This window comes from Pteropus alecto, unplaced genomic scaffold, assembly GCF_000325575.1.
Source record: "Pteropus alecto unplaced genomic scaffold, ASM32557v1 scaffold68, whole genome shotgun sequence".
Lineage (NCBI taxonomy): Eukaryota > Metazoa > Chordata > Mammalia > Chiroptera > Pteropodidae > Pteropus > Pteropus alecto.
Genome location: NW_006441386.1, coordinates 7,905,971 through 7,920,996, shown reverse-complemented (window position 1 = coordinate 7,920,996; position 15,026 = coordinate 7,905,971). Strand labels below are relative to the sequence as shown.

General features: G+C 41.7%; 1 protein-coding gene across 2 annotated transcripts in view; it reads left to right on the top strand.

Moving 5' to 3' along the window:
• Nucleotides 1-15,026, top strand: part of CUX1 (cut like homeobox 1) — a 347,921-nt gene that overhangs the window by 145,586 nt on the left and 187,309 nt on the right. The window lies entirely within an intron of this gene.

Sequence of the window (15,026 nt, the reverse complement as noted above, 5' to 3'; positions counted from 1 at the left end):
GAAAGATTTGCTGCTTTCCTAGGGGAGCAGTGGTGTGGAGAAGATGGCCTCTTCTGCCTGTTTTGTTAACTCTTTCTGTGAAAGAGCCACCGTGTGGAATTGCCACCCAGCCAGGGCAGGAGACTGAATGCTCCCTCATTCGAGGGGAGAGTTTTTATTATTTTATCTAGATTCTTGAGTTTAACGTACACATTTTATTATAGATAATTTTGGACTATAGAAAAGGGCTCTTCCAAAGGATATTCCAAATTGTTTCATCAAATGAAGTTTTGAGCATAGGTGGTCATGTTGTTGATATCACATTATTTACTTTTATAAATGGACCATCCAGTGGTCCTTCAAATACACGAACATTTCCCAGCAGACACCCTTTTGTTTACACAGAGTCTCAAGGAGCCACCTGATGGAAGTAATTATGTGTCTTAGGCTGCCGTGTACATCTGCCAGTGAATCCTTTTAGCTTCAGGTTGGACAGCTGGATGTTTGAACCCTGGGCTCTACTGCCAGTTTTCTTTACTTACCTTTTGTGGACCTTCAGCATCTTTTTAAAGGTTATGTGTACAGACTTTGCACTTCCCACAAGGGGAACATAAAAGTAAAGGAAGGTAGACTGATAACTACTTTACCCTGCAGCCTCTCTGGCTGGACTCTATGAAGGTATGGCCTGGGGTCATGAAGAGGCCAGCTCCTGGCAGCCCCCAGCAACCAGACCTCCCAGACCCCTCTGCCTGGGAGGACCAGCTGGCCCATGCTCTTCCTCTGGGCAGCTGCAGTATCTTCACTGTTCCCTTTCTACAGCATGCCCTGCACCTGTGCCCTATTTCCTCTCCATGCCCACCTCTATTTTTTCACTCAAAGCACTAGTATACCTATCACCCCAGCCCCAACCAAAGCCATCTCTCTCTGAAACCTGGAGCATTCTGTCCCCCCTTTTCTTTGTCCTGCTCCCACTCTGTGTCCTTGGGGTGGAACAGGCCTAGGGCCATTCATCTTCACATCTTTATAAGCTTGACTCTCAGTATACTTTTACTGAGTAAGTGGTTGGATGGATGGATGGATGGATGGATGGATGGATGGATGGATGGATGGATGGGTACATGGATAAATGAATGAATGTAGTGACCATTCTTAAACTCTCTTAGCTAGTCATGGAATTTCCCTGCAGTCAGCTTTTAGAAGCCTGAAAATATTTTTGGTATTTATCTCTTTAAAGAATATATGGAAAAAAAAATCAGCACCAACCCCATGTTTTAGCTGATTCCCATTTGTGTGATAAGAAACATGATTCCTTGGGCAAGTGAACTTGTTCAGATTAAATGCTTGTGGAAATCTTTATATACCCTGTGTTGCTCAGCTAAAATACAGCAAGAACATAAATAGCTAGGTACTTTGACCTACCTCAAATATTTACTGATGTAAAACATTCTGTCCTCATACCAAAAAAAAAAAAAAATCTCCAGCCTGGGGTTATGAATATCAGCACCGTCGTTGAGTGTACTATCTTATGTGGCTGAGTCATAGATTAAGAAAAATTTTTAAGAAAGGCAATAAGGTAAGAAAAACACTAAAGCTCAAGCTGAGATGATTGGAGATAAATAGATCTATATTTGCCATATATGGTAAGAAAAGAAAAGTCTGTGCAAATGCCTCGACATTTATGGACTTCTCTATGATTCATCTAGCAGGGCCAGCAGCTCCGGCCAAGAGATATAGAATTTGTTAAACTCTATCTCTTTCCTGAATTGTTTCACTACAGAGAAGCCATACTATGTATTCAAAAGAAAATTCCGAGACTGTGCAAAAAGTTAGTACTTGGTTACAGGCCTGAGAAAGATTGCTAGAGGAATTCCGAAAGTATTTTAAACCATTTGTTTAACCAAAACACATACTAATTCTCTTAGTGTTAGCAATTATCTGCAGACCCAGGTTCACATATCCAGTATATTTTCTGTGACTAGTTACACTCCCTCTCACACCAGAATTCAAGGGATCTGTATTTTTCTGACTGAGTTATTCATATACATACTCTTCTCTCTTTAATCTATTATGGAGTTAGATGTACTTCGTGGCTCCATTTCCAGGGACAGGATTAAAAATGAACACCTAGCCCTGTGTTTCCCTAAGTCCAGCGGTTTCCAACCTATGTCTGATTCTTACCATCCAGGGCCCTGGCACTCCGTAGGCAACAGGCCCTGTAAGAGGCCGACCTCTGTGGACTTCCCAGTGGGTAGCTCTTACAGGTACCTTTAGAAGCTTCATTTACGGCATCTCAAAGGGGCACTCAGTACTCCCTTCACTCACACCACAAAGCCACCCTTGCACACCCAGGATTTCCCATGGAACACCCTAATTTTGAAATGGCATACATGCCTAGAACTGCAAATTGGGTATACGCATCAATATTAAGAATTCTTTGCAGATATACCCCTTGAGTTATACAAACTAACAAGAGTGAAAAGTCAATGAATGAAGTATCTTTTGGACTTTGAGGCCACGGCATAATCAGCATGGCGAGTAACTCACCTTTTCTTCCTGCCCTCGTGGGGTATCATAAACCTCATCCCTGAGCTCTAGGATCTCTGAGGCCTGGGACCCCAGGAATAAGACTGGATAAAATTAAAGAGGTGGTTCCTGATGCCCTCAAATGGACTTCCTTTGGTTGGATGGGTCGGGTCCCCTTCCCAGCAGCATACTAATCTGCCATCCGGGATACCGAAGGGGACGAAAGCAGAGGACGAAGGCCAGGAAGCACCTGAGAATCCTTTCTTTGCCCTAGGAGCTTTTATTTCTCTTACATTGCTAGGTTTAAATAATATACTAGGAAGCCTCTGATCATCTTTAAACATAAAATCTGATTCCAAAGGTTTAAATTCCCTAGTTGCCCAAGTCACACATGTTTCTTAGACTTGGTTTCCAGCCATATGATATAAATAATTCCATTTAGAAATTAAGAAATTATGGTCTACATTTTATTTTCCCATAGTTCTGTAGTATTTTCCAAAAGGGAAAATGCATGTAAAAATTGTGAGGTCTCTGTTGATATCCCATATGTATGGTACTTTCTGGTTGCTCAGGGGTCACCAGGCACGTTGTACTACTAGTAAAGATAGGGCCCTGCCAGTGAAAGACCCTGCCTCTGTTTCCATTTGTGCATTTGAGTGAGTGTTTGGGAAAGCGTTTATAGCGTGTTCCGCATCTACAAGTAGATTTTCCCATCATTTATTATTAATTACTCCTCTGAGCAGCTCTGCAAAGCGAGTAAATGTTAATAAACAATATATGCTGATTGTTAAGCTAAGATGAAGGTATATCTTTTCCACGCTGCTTAATTTTAAGTAAGTTAGTTGCACACAAATGATGAATAAACTTGAAGTAAAGCCTTTGGATGGAGAAACAAAGAAAACTGAGACCAGGACGAGGAAGGAACATGTATGAGATCTGATTTTAAATCTTCTCTATCTCCTTGGCAAAATCTGTCCTTGTTTTGTGATTTGCCTGCCTGCTGAGTCTAACATCTTATGTCTGGGATCTGTGTGTGGGCTGTCCCTGCTCCTATAGTGTTGGTTCGAGACGATATTTTAAATCTCCCCAATATTGGCTAAGATCTGTGACTTTGTCCTCTGATTATACAAAGTATGAATGCTTTTATAGAAATTTGGATATAGTATAAAGAAGATCTAGACATAAATGTTAACATGTTGCTGTAGATCTTTCTAATCTTTTTTTTTGTTCATAAACATTACATATTTTACAACAGTAAAGATTATGCTGTACATCCTGTTTGGTAGCATAGTTTTTCCCCAACCATGAAAACCGTGTTTCATATAAATGAAAAAAATATAAAACAAATGATGGACCAGTAGGTTTTCTGCTAACACTTAAGCTTATAAAATAATTTTTTCTTTGAGAAATGTGTATAGTTTAGCTATTCATTAGCACGTATCGTGTTTATTTTCTTTGTGGGCTGTGCAGACTGAATTAACGCCTGGCTGATCATTTGGCCACATGGACGTCACCACATCAGGAAATTCTGCCACTGGAGAGCTAAGGGGGGTAACCGAGTTGCTCTGTAAACCTTAAAAAGTCATCTTACTTTTTTAAATGATCACTTGATTCCCATCCTCAGTTTTCAAAAGAATGTTTTTGATGTTAAAAGTATACAATTAAAGACAAATGGAAAGTAAGTCGTAATTCCGTTCGTCTACCATTTAACACTGATGTCGTCCTTACTATTCCTGTCCAAACACATGCTTATATCTATGTTTATTCCTTTTTACAATAGGGGGGTCATACCGTAAACTCATTTTGTAGTTTGTGGCTTCTTTTTCCCTCTTCCTCCCCATTAAACCCCTACTCATCTTCCAGATCTTAGGTCAGGTTCAGTGTTCTCCTGGGGGTGGTGATTTGTCTGTCTCTCACCCCACTAAGAGGATCACCTGTAATAGTGTCTGAGGGCCTATAATAGCTACCCAACAAATATTTGTTGAATAAATGCCAGTCATGTGCATTATTCCATGATATGGGCTATCCTTTGAAAAATAATTTTACTGACTAATATGCCACTGTATTGCTTTACTAAAATTTATTTAATAAGTACTTTCCTACCTTTGGCATCTACATTATTTCTGATTTTTTTTCTTTTCTATAACACATGCTAAACATTCTTATGCATAAATCTCTGCCTACATCTCTATCATCCTTATGGATAACTTCCTAGAAGAATAAGCATTAAACTGGAGGATTTATCTGTGCTCTAATTCAAAATAGCCCATTTGTCTAAATGTTAGGAGGGCCTAAGATTTGGAGTAAAATGCATAGTGGGTTTGTGGTGAAATAGGAGTAATGCTCCCAGGTTCTTTTCAGAGAGTCCCAGGGTAAAAAGGCATGTCTGGGGCAAGTACCCTATCTGGCACATGAATCCCCTGTGCAGCAATTCGCAAAAAGGGTCAGTTTGCCAATGAGTCTGGGAGAGCATCTCTGTTCACTCATTCAGTCCTTAAGTATTCACTGAGTGTCTTCTCTGGACTGAGCACCATCCGTGGACCCAGGAATGGAGTTGGGGTGTGTACAGTCCCTCAGTGGTCTACTAGGAGTCCAGCATTGGTTCATCATTTGTACTAGGATGTCAGCCCCATGAGGGCAGGGACTGCAGCTGGCTCATTCACTGTACATAGTAAATGCTCAAATTATGCGTATGCCGTTATCCCTCTCTTTGACAAACTCAAAACCTACTGATGTGTACATACAAAAACATCACAGCAGTATTTTCAAAGTTCTGAAATAAAACTAAAGGTTTAAACATGGACATTTATTAAGATGGTGACCTGGAAGAATATTTTGAAATCACACCTAAAGGCATGTTAGATATATTTAGAAAATCAGTCAGAAGTACCTGGGGTTGCCTCCTCCCCTGCCCCACCACTGAAATCCTGGCTACCAAGAGTCCTGCTGTAATTCCCTGTGCCACTGGGCAGGGGTGATGCCAGCACAGGCTGTGAGAGCCCATGCTTCCTGGCCCTCAGGCCCACAGATGCCATGAGGTGCTGGGGGAGGACAGCTATGGTGTCCTGGCAACAATCGGATGCGATTCTGTGCTCCAAGACCAGACACCTTAGAGCTGCCGTTTCTCTAACATTTTGATCTCTTAAAATTGAAGACTCCAGAAGGCTTTTGTGACTGTGTGTGTCTGTCAATAGTGGCTGTGTTAGAGATTAAAACAGACCTTTTAAAGATGAAAGACTACACAGGCACATGTGCTGTTACATCAGAGTAATGACGTTATCACATGTCACATAGCATCTGGAAAACTCCACTATATGTCTATCAGAGAATGAGAACGGAAAAGACAGATGAATCCAGTTTTGACCTTGTGGACCCCTGGATGAGTCTGAGGGAACCAGGAGTCACCAGACCTTACTCTAAGGACCGCTGGCTTAGTGGCATTTGGGCTCTCCCATACCACTAAGCGACTGCCATGTGTTATCAGGTCTTCCTTCAAACAGGGGCCTCTGTCCTGGGCACCATCCTCAGCTTTCATCACCTTAGGTTCAATTTCAGGCATTACCAATCTGATAAAACTGCCACTTTTAATCATCAAAAGTCTTTCTAAAGAATACTACCACTCACTCTTGCGAGAACCCAGCAGTTCTCCCCTCTGCCTTCGGGTGCCCTGAGGCTGGCCCTCTCCACTCACCACCAGGACCCTCTGCTCAAGCCCTGCACGTGCTCCCCTTTGCTCCTGCCCACCCTCCAGCTCCACAAAGCCAGGCCTTCCCATTACACAGTTTTATTAGATACAGTGCTAAAGGCACATCCATCAGTATTAGAGACTTTCTGCCAAGATGCAGAACATGTTTTAAATGGAGCAAAGAAATTTAAATGGGAAGAAATTATAGCATGAGTGAGTTTATCCCTTTCAAGATAATCTTATTTAATAACCAAAAAACTCACAAAGATGTGCATTTTATCCAGCTACAAAGGCAGCATGGCAGGTTATATATTGTGGTAATTATATGTTTGGGGTTTCATTCCTTCCTTAAACTAGATTTCTATTATTTCAGAAAATCAACCATTGTAGAAAAGGACTACTCATTTATTTCATTGCTGGGTGGCCCATGCACTGTAAAAATAGGTCAAGAACAGTAATCTAAATTGACTGCTGATAAATAATTAAAGCTAATGGAATTTTCTCAAATCCGTGAACTAAAATCTTTTGAGAAATTGCCAGGACATACTGTCTGCTGTTGTATAGAAAGATATTTTTTATTTAACACTTCAGTTTAAATGCCATTTAAAATTACCTTTTTCTATCACAAAGATTGGAAGGAGTATGTGTTCGTCTATAAAAGTAACCAAAAATGTGGTGCTTCATTGATAGCTGCATGCTTCATCTTCAGATGATGAGATGGGAAGCGAAGGTTTCAGTACCCTGAGACAAAGAGAAACCTCAGTTTTCACTGAATTGCATTTTAAGTTGAGCTCTACAACCTGTGCATCATATAATATACCTCGTCTTATTTTTTTAAAACTTCATACCTGGTCTTTGCTCTTGTGTACACGATAAGGGAGAATTCTAGCTATCTTAAATGATGTCTAGGGAAATAAGAACCAAGAACAATCTTTCTTTTACAGGTAATTGTGATTATCACATTGGTGCCATCAGAACCTTATAAAAATCCTTGTCAAATAGGCATAGACTTATTTTTAGAAGAGATGGCTTATCAATAAGAAAGTAAATTGTTGTATTACATATAGTCAAATAAGACTAGCCATAGATACAGTGCACTGTGTAGGTTTTTCTTTATTAATAAGGATAATTCAACCATCATCAGGGTATTTTAGAATCCTGAAGACATCAGAATAAGGAATCAGTAGCTAGGTGCTTCTGTACAATTTGTCTTCAGTATTTTGGCTTTAAGTTGTAGAAAAGAGGTCATTTTCTCCTGTGAGTTTGATTAAATATCTTGGTTGAAAAAAAAAATCACTAATTTGCTATCATTTTTAGAAAAGTTATTGTTTTGTTAAACTGCAGTACTTTAATGTTATATGTATTATGTTTTAATATATTTATAAGTGGTGGACTCCGTTTTTTAAACTTGTTTGCATTTTCCTTTAAGAAAATATTCTATATAGAAATTTCTTTAAAAAGAAATTATTTCATTCAGATTACCCACACCTAGCATTTGTATAATCTGGAATCTGAGTGTTTGTTATTTTGTATTTTTAAAAACCTTTAGAATCTTTTATTTGGGGCAGCTCAGATAGCTGGGTAGAGCTAATATATATTTTCAGTGGCCTTTATGAGAATCCCATTCTGTAGAACTTTGTTCCAATACGACTGAGGGCTTTCCGGTGGCTCTTTGCACAGTACAAATCTTGGGAGTAGATGGCAGTAGACACTGACAGGGACTCAAAACAACTAAAAGACATCTCGTATCTAGAACGGAAGAAGGGTATGAGACCTGGAGCAGCCCAAGGATCAAGGACCCCAGGCAGGAAGGCTTTCCCTGGAAGACACAGGAATGGGTAGAGTGATGTTTGGTCCAGAGAGAAGGCATGGGTGGGGAGGAAGGTGCATGGAGGTAGAAGAATGGGGTTCTCAAATGCCGAAGGGGTAGCTGAGCTCCACTCACCAGGCATCGTCAGTGGACAGTCCTGGGTCTAGGAGAGGAGGGTTCAGCCATTCATGTTCCCATGGGCGGACCTAGGTCACTGATTTTTTATTCTCCCACTCAAGAAAACGCATCATAAATAAAGCAGAGTGAGAGTGGAATCCCCCTGAATCTACTCTCATTTCCTTTAAAACTGGATTATTCACCAATGAATAGTTATTGGTAATAACATTATTTGCACCCATCTCAGGATAGCTTTTCTCCAAATATCAGCATTTGGCAGTAGTGCTGGTAGCACAGTATTTGAAAACTCTGATCTAAGATTAGGCATCTTCCAACACTATGACTTGCCCTCTGTGTCAGGCCTCGGGAGGGCAAGCCTTGTGGCCAGGCCACCACGGTGAGATCTCCTGCCTTGGGCAGGAGATTGGACCAGATGACCCTTAGATTTCCAGGTTAACTTGATGAAGGTGACCATTAACTAGTTGGTAGGTTGTAATTTAAGAGAAGTAGCTTCTTACCCCAATCTCATAATTCTTTCTTGGCCTGTTCTATACGATCGGTCAGTTGTAGGCTTTGTGTGTCTCAGAGTGAAATATAGTGTTTTCAGAACATTTTATATTTCAAACACACACAAGATAGGGTGAGAAATACAATGAACCCCTGTGTCCTATCATCCATCTGTAACAATCATCAACCTGTCAGCACACTTGTTTTGTCCTCATTCTTACCCATTACCCCTCCGCATTAAATTATTTTGAAGCAAAAATCATATTTCATCCATAAATATTTTAGTACATATCTAAAAGAGAAGACCCTTTAAAAAATCAGAGCTGCAATTGCTGAAATATAGGTGGCTATAGTTTAAAAATAAAAACAACTTGGGGCCTGTTGTTTTAACTTTAGTTCATTTTGTGGTATTTCATATTTAATCGATTATAACACATAGTTTTATACATTTTACCATCTTCAGTATCAGAGTATTAAAATCAGTGACATCACAGCTTCATAAGCAGCATTTTTTCCCTAGCGTAGCATAAGATAATGACACGTTATATTTAACGATGTCAAATTTAATGAAATATGCTCTGTTACATAATGGTTTTCTTTGACTGTATACCTAAAACATTTTCAAAGTTAGAATTTTCTTGTTTTGAGGCCTGAATAACAAGGGAAAACCAGGGGTTAGTAAGTCCACTTGGAGAATTTTTTTAGCCCTGGGTGTGTATGTAAAGTAACCTCCTCATGCATAAACATTTCCTAGGGTTTTCATTTTAAGCTAATCTTTTGTTTTTGCCTGGTCCCTATCAAGGGTTAAATCCAATCCCCACCCTTTCACCACCCAGACAGAATAAAGACAATGAAGAACTAAGACCAGGGGAGAGGGAAGAGCTGAGGCAGTTCTGAAACAGAAGCTGAAGGTGTAAACCCACTGCTGCTGAAGCCATAGGGCCTGGTCCCAAAGAGTTACTGCACCCACGCCAGAGGCAGAGGTGGTGGCAGCCCTGTGAGTTGAGCCTTTCAGAGATGGCCTAGTCCGGCCCCTCCACTGCCCCAACCCTGCCCCTTGTGCTCTTGGGAAGACCATGTTGTCCCGAAAAAGACAGGGCCCCACTGCGGGGCTGTTGCCACGGAAGGTGAGGCGCCTCTGAGAGCCACAGCCAGACAGCTGCAGTTCTTAACTACAGGCAGTTGTTCTGCAAAAGTGCACGTGAGCTACTGTGGAGCAAAAGTGAAAGGGCATTGTAAATTCAGTAAAACATCCTGAAAAATCTGGATTACAAAATATTTCAAAAATAGAGATCATTTTATGACACTGAAGATGCATTTGTAATTCATAGCCTTTTTTTGTTTATGTATAATGCTTTGCCTATTTTCTTCTGCATCTGCTTGTCCTAAACAGCCATGTCTTGAGCATCACTTTTCCCTGGACACAGAGGTAGACCTCAGTGGCTCCCAGCTCTGAATCCACGGTACAAGATTCTATACGCCTGGCCTTGGCATTCCATGCAAGTGTGGTGGGGGAGAGATGTCATGGGGTGTTGGGAGTACCAGGCCCCAGTGGGAACAGAACCTTCCAGAGCCCACCCAAGCACCTAAAATGGGCCGAAAGCCAAAGATTCCCACAGTGTCAGTCCAGGGATTGTATGTTTTAGAATGTCTCCTGCCTGCATCTCACAGGTACAACACAATGCTGTGTGGCAATTTTATATTTTTCTGTTTTGCTTTTAAATCAGAATGGTTTTCTCCTGTAATCATCTTTACGTAGAAAATTCCTCAGTAGCATTTTGCTGTTCAGTTTTCTGATCTAAAAAGTGAGTTGTGAATCAGTGGTTTGGAAGATAATGAAAATCCTTTCACATAGAAGCATCTTTCTATAAACATTGCTTATAATTTGCAATGTACTCAAGGAGGGGAGGAGGTTAAAATGTACTATTCTGGCTTTGCCAATAGACCTCCAATATTAATAATCTCAAGGACATCACTTTTTATGTGTTAAATATGTTTGTTGCTTTTGTTTAATAAATGGTACGGAATGGAAGGAAATTTAAAATAGCGCTGAAAACAGTGTCACTGAATTGAATGTGTAACCTTGAGTTATTAATTTTTTTAACTTTGTGTTAATTCTGTAATTATCATTCGCGCCAACATGATTTTGATTGGTTAAACCGTACTTTCTTCAGTTTGGGATTGTAGAGAAACCTGTTGGGAGATACACAGTAACAGGGAGGCAGCATCTGCTGCTTGTGGTGCTATCCAGACAGCAAAGGGCACTAAAAGGACAGTGAATCAAGTTGTGTCCTCACTAACTGTCGATGGAGTGGCGCAGGGGTTAGAAGTGAGCATCCTTTGTTCTGTCTTCTTAGTTTAGTACTAAACCGGGTAATATTTGCAGGTAGCAGAATTGGAGAAGAAATTTCTCAAACTGCCAAAAATAGAATTGAAATAGGTAATTTTTTAGCTGGTAACTTGGAAGTTCTTACATATCAGTTTGTATGTGTGTGAAGGGGTGTGAAGAGTGCTTTTTTTCCTCTTCAGCTGTTTTCAAGGACATGTATATATGTGTGAGTGCTCACTCAGAGTCAGCTTTAATATCTAAAAGGTTATTTTAGCAGGTTAGTCATGAGATGTGAATATGCCCAAATAAATGATTTTAAAAATATAGTGGGTTGGTTATAGCAGGGACAGCAGAAGTGAGTTTATTTATGATTGTTATGTGGGGTATGGCTTTTCTGTCTTCCTGGAGGGCTGTAATCATACGTAGAAGTATTTTCGTCATCTCCTATACGTCTAAAGCTGGTGTTTTTGGAAGGCTGGCCCTGTGCCAGTTGTCAGGGTTTGGGTAGATCAGGGATGAGTCTAGTAGGATAAGAGGCCTGGGTCTTGGTCCTGCACCCAAACACCCCCACTCATCCTCGCTCTCCTCTTCTCCACAGTGGTCTTGAATGCCTCGGTCCCGTCACCTTTCACATTCTGTGACCTCATCCAACTTCGCCATTTCCCCTCTGAGTTTGGGCCCATTGTAAGCCTTTCGAGTTATACGTGTGTGTCCCCCACCCCCCTTCACTATGTTGCTGTCCAGGTTGCCCCTATATGTCATCCTTGCACCTACACCTAGCCAAGGTGATCGATTCCTTTACAAAATCTCGCTGTGGCACAGGCCTTGGAAATCTAAGTTTACATCCTAACTCTTCCAGCTGTGTGACCTTTGATAAATATCCTTCCCTTTCTGAGCCTTCGGTACCCTTATCTGTAAAATGTAGGTATCAGTTTCTTATGTTGGCTGTCGCAAAAAGTAAATGAGTCTAGTATATCTGAAGTCGCTGTTGCAACACTAAGCACATGGCAGACACTAAATGAAAACTACAGTAGCTCCGCCCCGCCCAGCCTAATCTGTGGTTTTGCTCTCTGAGATTTCAGTTATCCGTGGTCAAGCCTCAGTCCAAAAATATTAAATGGAAAATTCCAAAAATAAACAATTAATAAGTTTTAAATTATGTGCTTTTCTGAGTAGCATGGTGAAATCTTGCACCTTCCTACTTCATCCTACCCAGGACATGAATCATCCCTTTGTCCAGTGTCTCCATGCTGTGTGTTGTACACCCCTGCCTGTTAGTCACGGAGTAACTGTCATGGTTATCAGATTGATTGTCTCAGTATTGCAGTGCCTGTGTTCAGATAACCTTTATTTTACTTAATAATGGCCCCAAAGTACAAGGTAATGATACTGGCAATTCAGATATACCAAAGAGAAGCCATAAGTACTTCCTTTTAAGTGAAAAGGTATGTACGTATAGGAAAAAACATAGTATAAGTTCTGTGCTATAGCAGTTTCAAGCATCCACTGGGGGTCTTGGAATGTATTCCTCACGGATAAGGCGGGACTACTGCATTGTTAACTTCCTGAGACCCTCTGCCATGAGCTATACCCCAACCCTCTCTGCCTTTCCTCTCCTTAGACTTATTGCTATCTCATCCTCAGAGCTCATCACCCTCAGCCCCTCACTGATTGGTTTCTGCCCACAGTACCTCTCAAGGTACACTCAATGCCACTTGGCTGCTAAGTCTAGTAGCTTTCTCCAGCCCCCTATCTGTGGCAGCATTTGATATAAGCCCCTTTTCCCTCTTGAAACTGCCTCCTCTTAACCTTCTGCTCTCTCTGCTTGCCTCCTACTCTCTTGATTCTTGTCCTTTCACTTCTCCCTCTGACCATCCGAGAGTGGGGCTCCTAGGAGGGCCCTGGCTTATAAAGGCTTCTCTTAGCCCCTAGATGCCAAATATGGTGTCCGTCTCCGAGCACGGCGGGGTCAGCAGGCTTAGTTGACATGTAGCCAGGCCAGAGTGGGAAGCGCTGAAGCATAAAATACACATCTGATTTCAAAGACTTAATATAAGAAAAAGAATATAAATTATCTCATGAAAATTTTTTCTATTGATTACATAGGAAATGATAACATTTTGGATATTTTGTTACAAGAAATTAAAATTAATTTCATCTGTTTCTTTTTGCTTTTTTAACATAGCTAGAGAAAACTTTAAGTTATATAGGAGGTTGGCACTTCACATTTGCTAGACAGCTCCGGCTTAGAATATGGAGCCAGCCTTGAGGGCTCATATCCAGGCGGACACTCTCACTTGTCCAGTTAGTGACACACTGAGAGATTTATTCTTTCATTTACTCACTAATGTACCCATTCCATATCTTTTGAGTTTCCCATCCTAGGCACAGAGGAGACAGAGATTAATGCTCCTATAAATGCAGCTCAAGATCACATTTTTCTCTCTCAGCAATTTCCTATTGATGGCTTGAGTCAGTCTTTATGCTGACTAGTTCACAGGACACAGGGGGCACCTTGTGCCCCAAGCCAAGGTCCACACCTGCAGCCATCCCCAGTACACCTTGTGGGGAGTGGGCCATTGTGGGGTGGGATTGGCCCCTCCAGAATAAGGAACATGAGACCTGGCATGAGATGTGACCAGCTTCCTGCTCCAACATTCTGAAGTTTTGAGGCCTCTTGTGCCCCGGTTTCCTCAACAAAATATCGCCCAGTCCTGTCTTGGATGCTGGAGATGGGGGTGGGGGGACTAACACCTATTTCCTGCCCTCAAGCAGCCCCTAGTCAGGAGGGAAGAGGAAGCACTCTTGACTATGATCAACAGCTGCTTTTATAGACTCAAGGTATGAAGAAATAGGAAGTATAGCCCATGACATTGAGGCCTGTCCGCTTCCAGTTCTGCGATATCCAGTCCAGGTGTGTTGGAAGGAAGCCTTAGGGCTCCCATCTCCAGAGCCATCAGGTGCTACCAGCTGTCAGATGCAGCAAGGCAGATCCACAGCCCACCCTCAGGGCTCCTAGACTACCTGTGTTGGGTATGGTGGGGGCTCGGCCACAGCTCCCCAAAAAAGTGACCGGCTGACCCCAAAGCCCAGGCCTGGACAGTTGGGAAGCAAGCGTTGCATTGAAGTTATCGTCCTTGAACTGCTCAAATCTTATTTTTAAAAATTAGATTAATATGATTTGTGTCCTTTTGAGAGGAAGATTCACCATACATCTGTGCAAGCTGGGCTTGCATGCCATGGATGCTGTGTTGGTGCCGGCTTCATGGGGTATGTTAGCTCTTCTTTACCCAGTTGGATGTTCACCCTAATACTCCGTGGTTAGTGAGAACACTGGAAAAAACACCCACACCTTGTTAATGAATCACCTTTGTCAAAGTCAGCCTTTTTGGAAAACAGATAACAAACTCCATGTTATCATCTTGTGTTTGCAATTTGACCAAAGTAATTCAGTGTGGTCATCCTGCCTGTTTGTCCTTTCCAAAGGGAGGAATGGGAGCAGCCTGCCCACCACATAGTCCCAAGGGCTCTTTCTGTCTTCACCCTCCCCTCTGCAGAGTCCAAACCATGTCACGTCCCCACCCAGCACACATTGAACTCACTCATGTTTAAAAGCCCGCCCCATTACCTGTGGTTGCCAAGTTTCTGACAAAGAAGCATGGCTTATTCCTTGTAATTAAAATGTAGGCTTTACCACTGACCCTGCCTGGGATCAAACAGCGATCTGTCTTTCATGATTCTTCATTCCCTTCATCCTCTTTTCCCTTATTCTCCCTTTCAGTGTATATTATAGCCTCTGTCTTTCTAAAAAGTACCGTGGGCTAAATGAGATAGTGTTTGTTTCCTATTGCTGCTATAAGAAACCGTCATGGACTTGGTGTCTTAAAACAACAGAAATTTATCATCTGACATTCTAGAGATCAGAGTCCAGAATAGGTTTTACTGGGCTGCAATAAGGTGTTGGCAGAGCTTGTTCCTTTTAGAAGCTCCAGGGGAGAATCATTTCTTGGCTGTTTCCAGCTTCTCAGGACTGCCCGCACGCCTTGGCTTCCACCCCTACATCATTCTCATTCCTG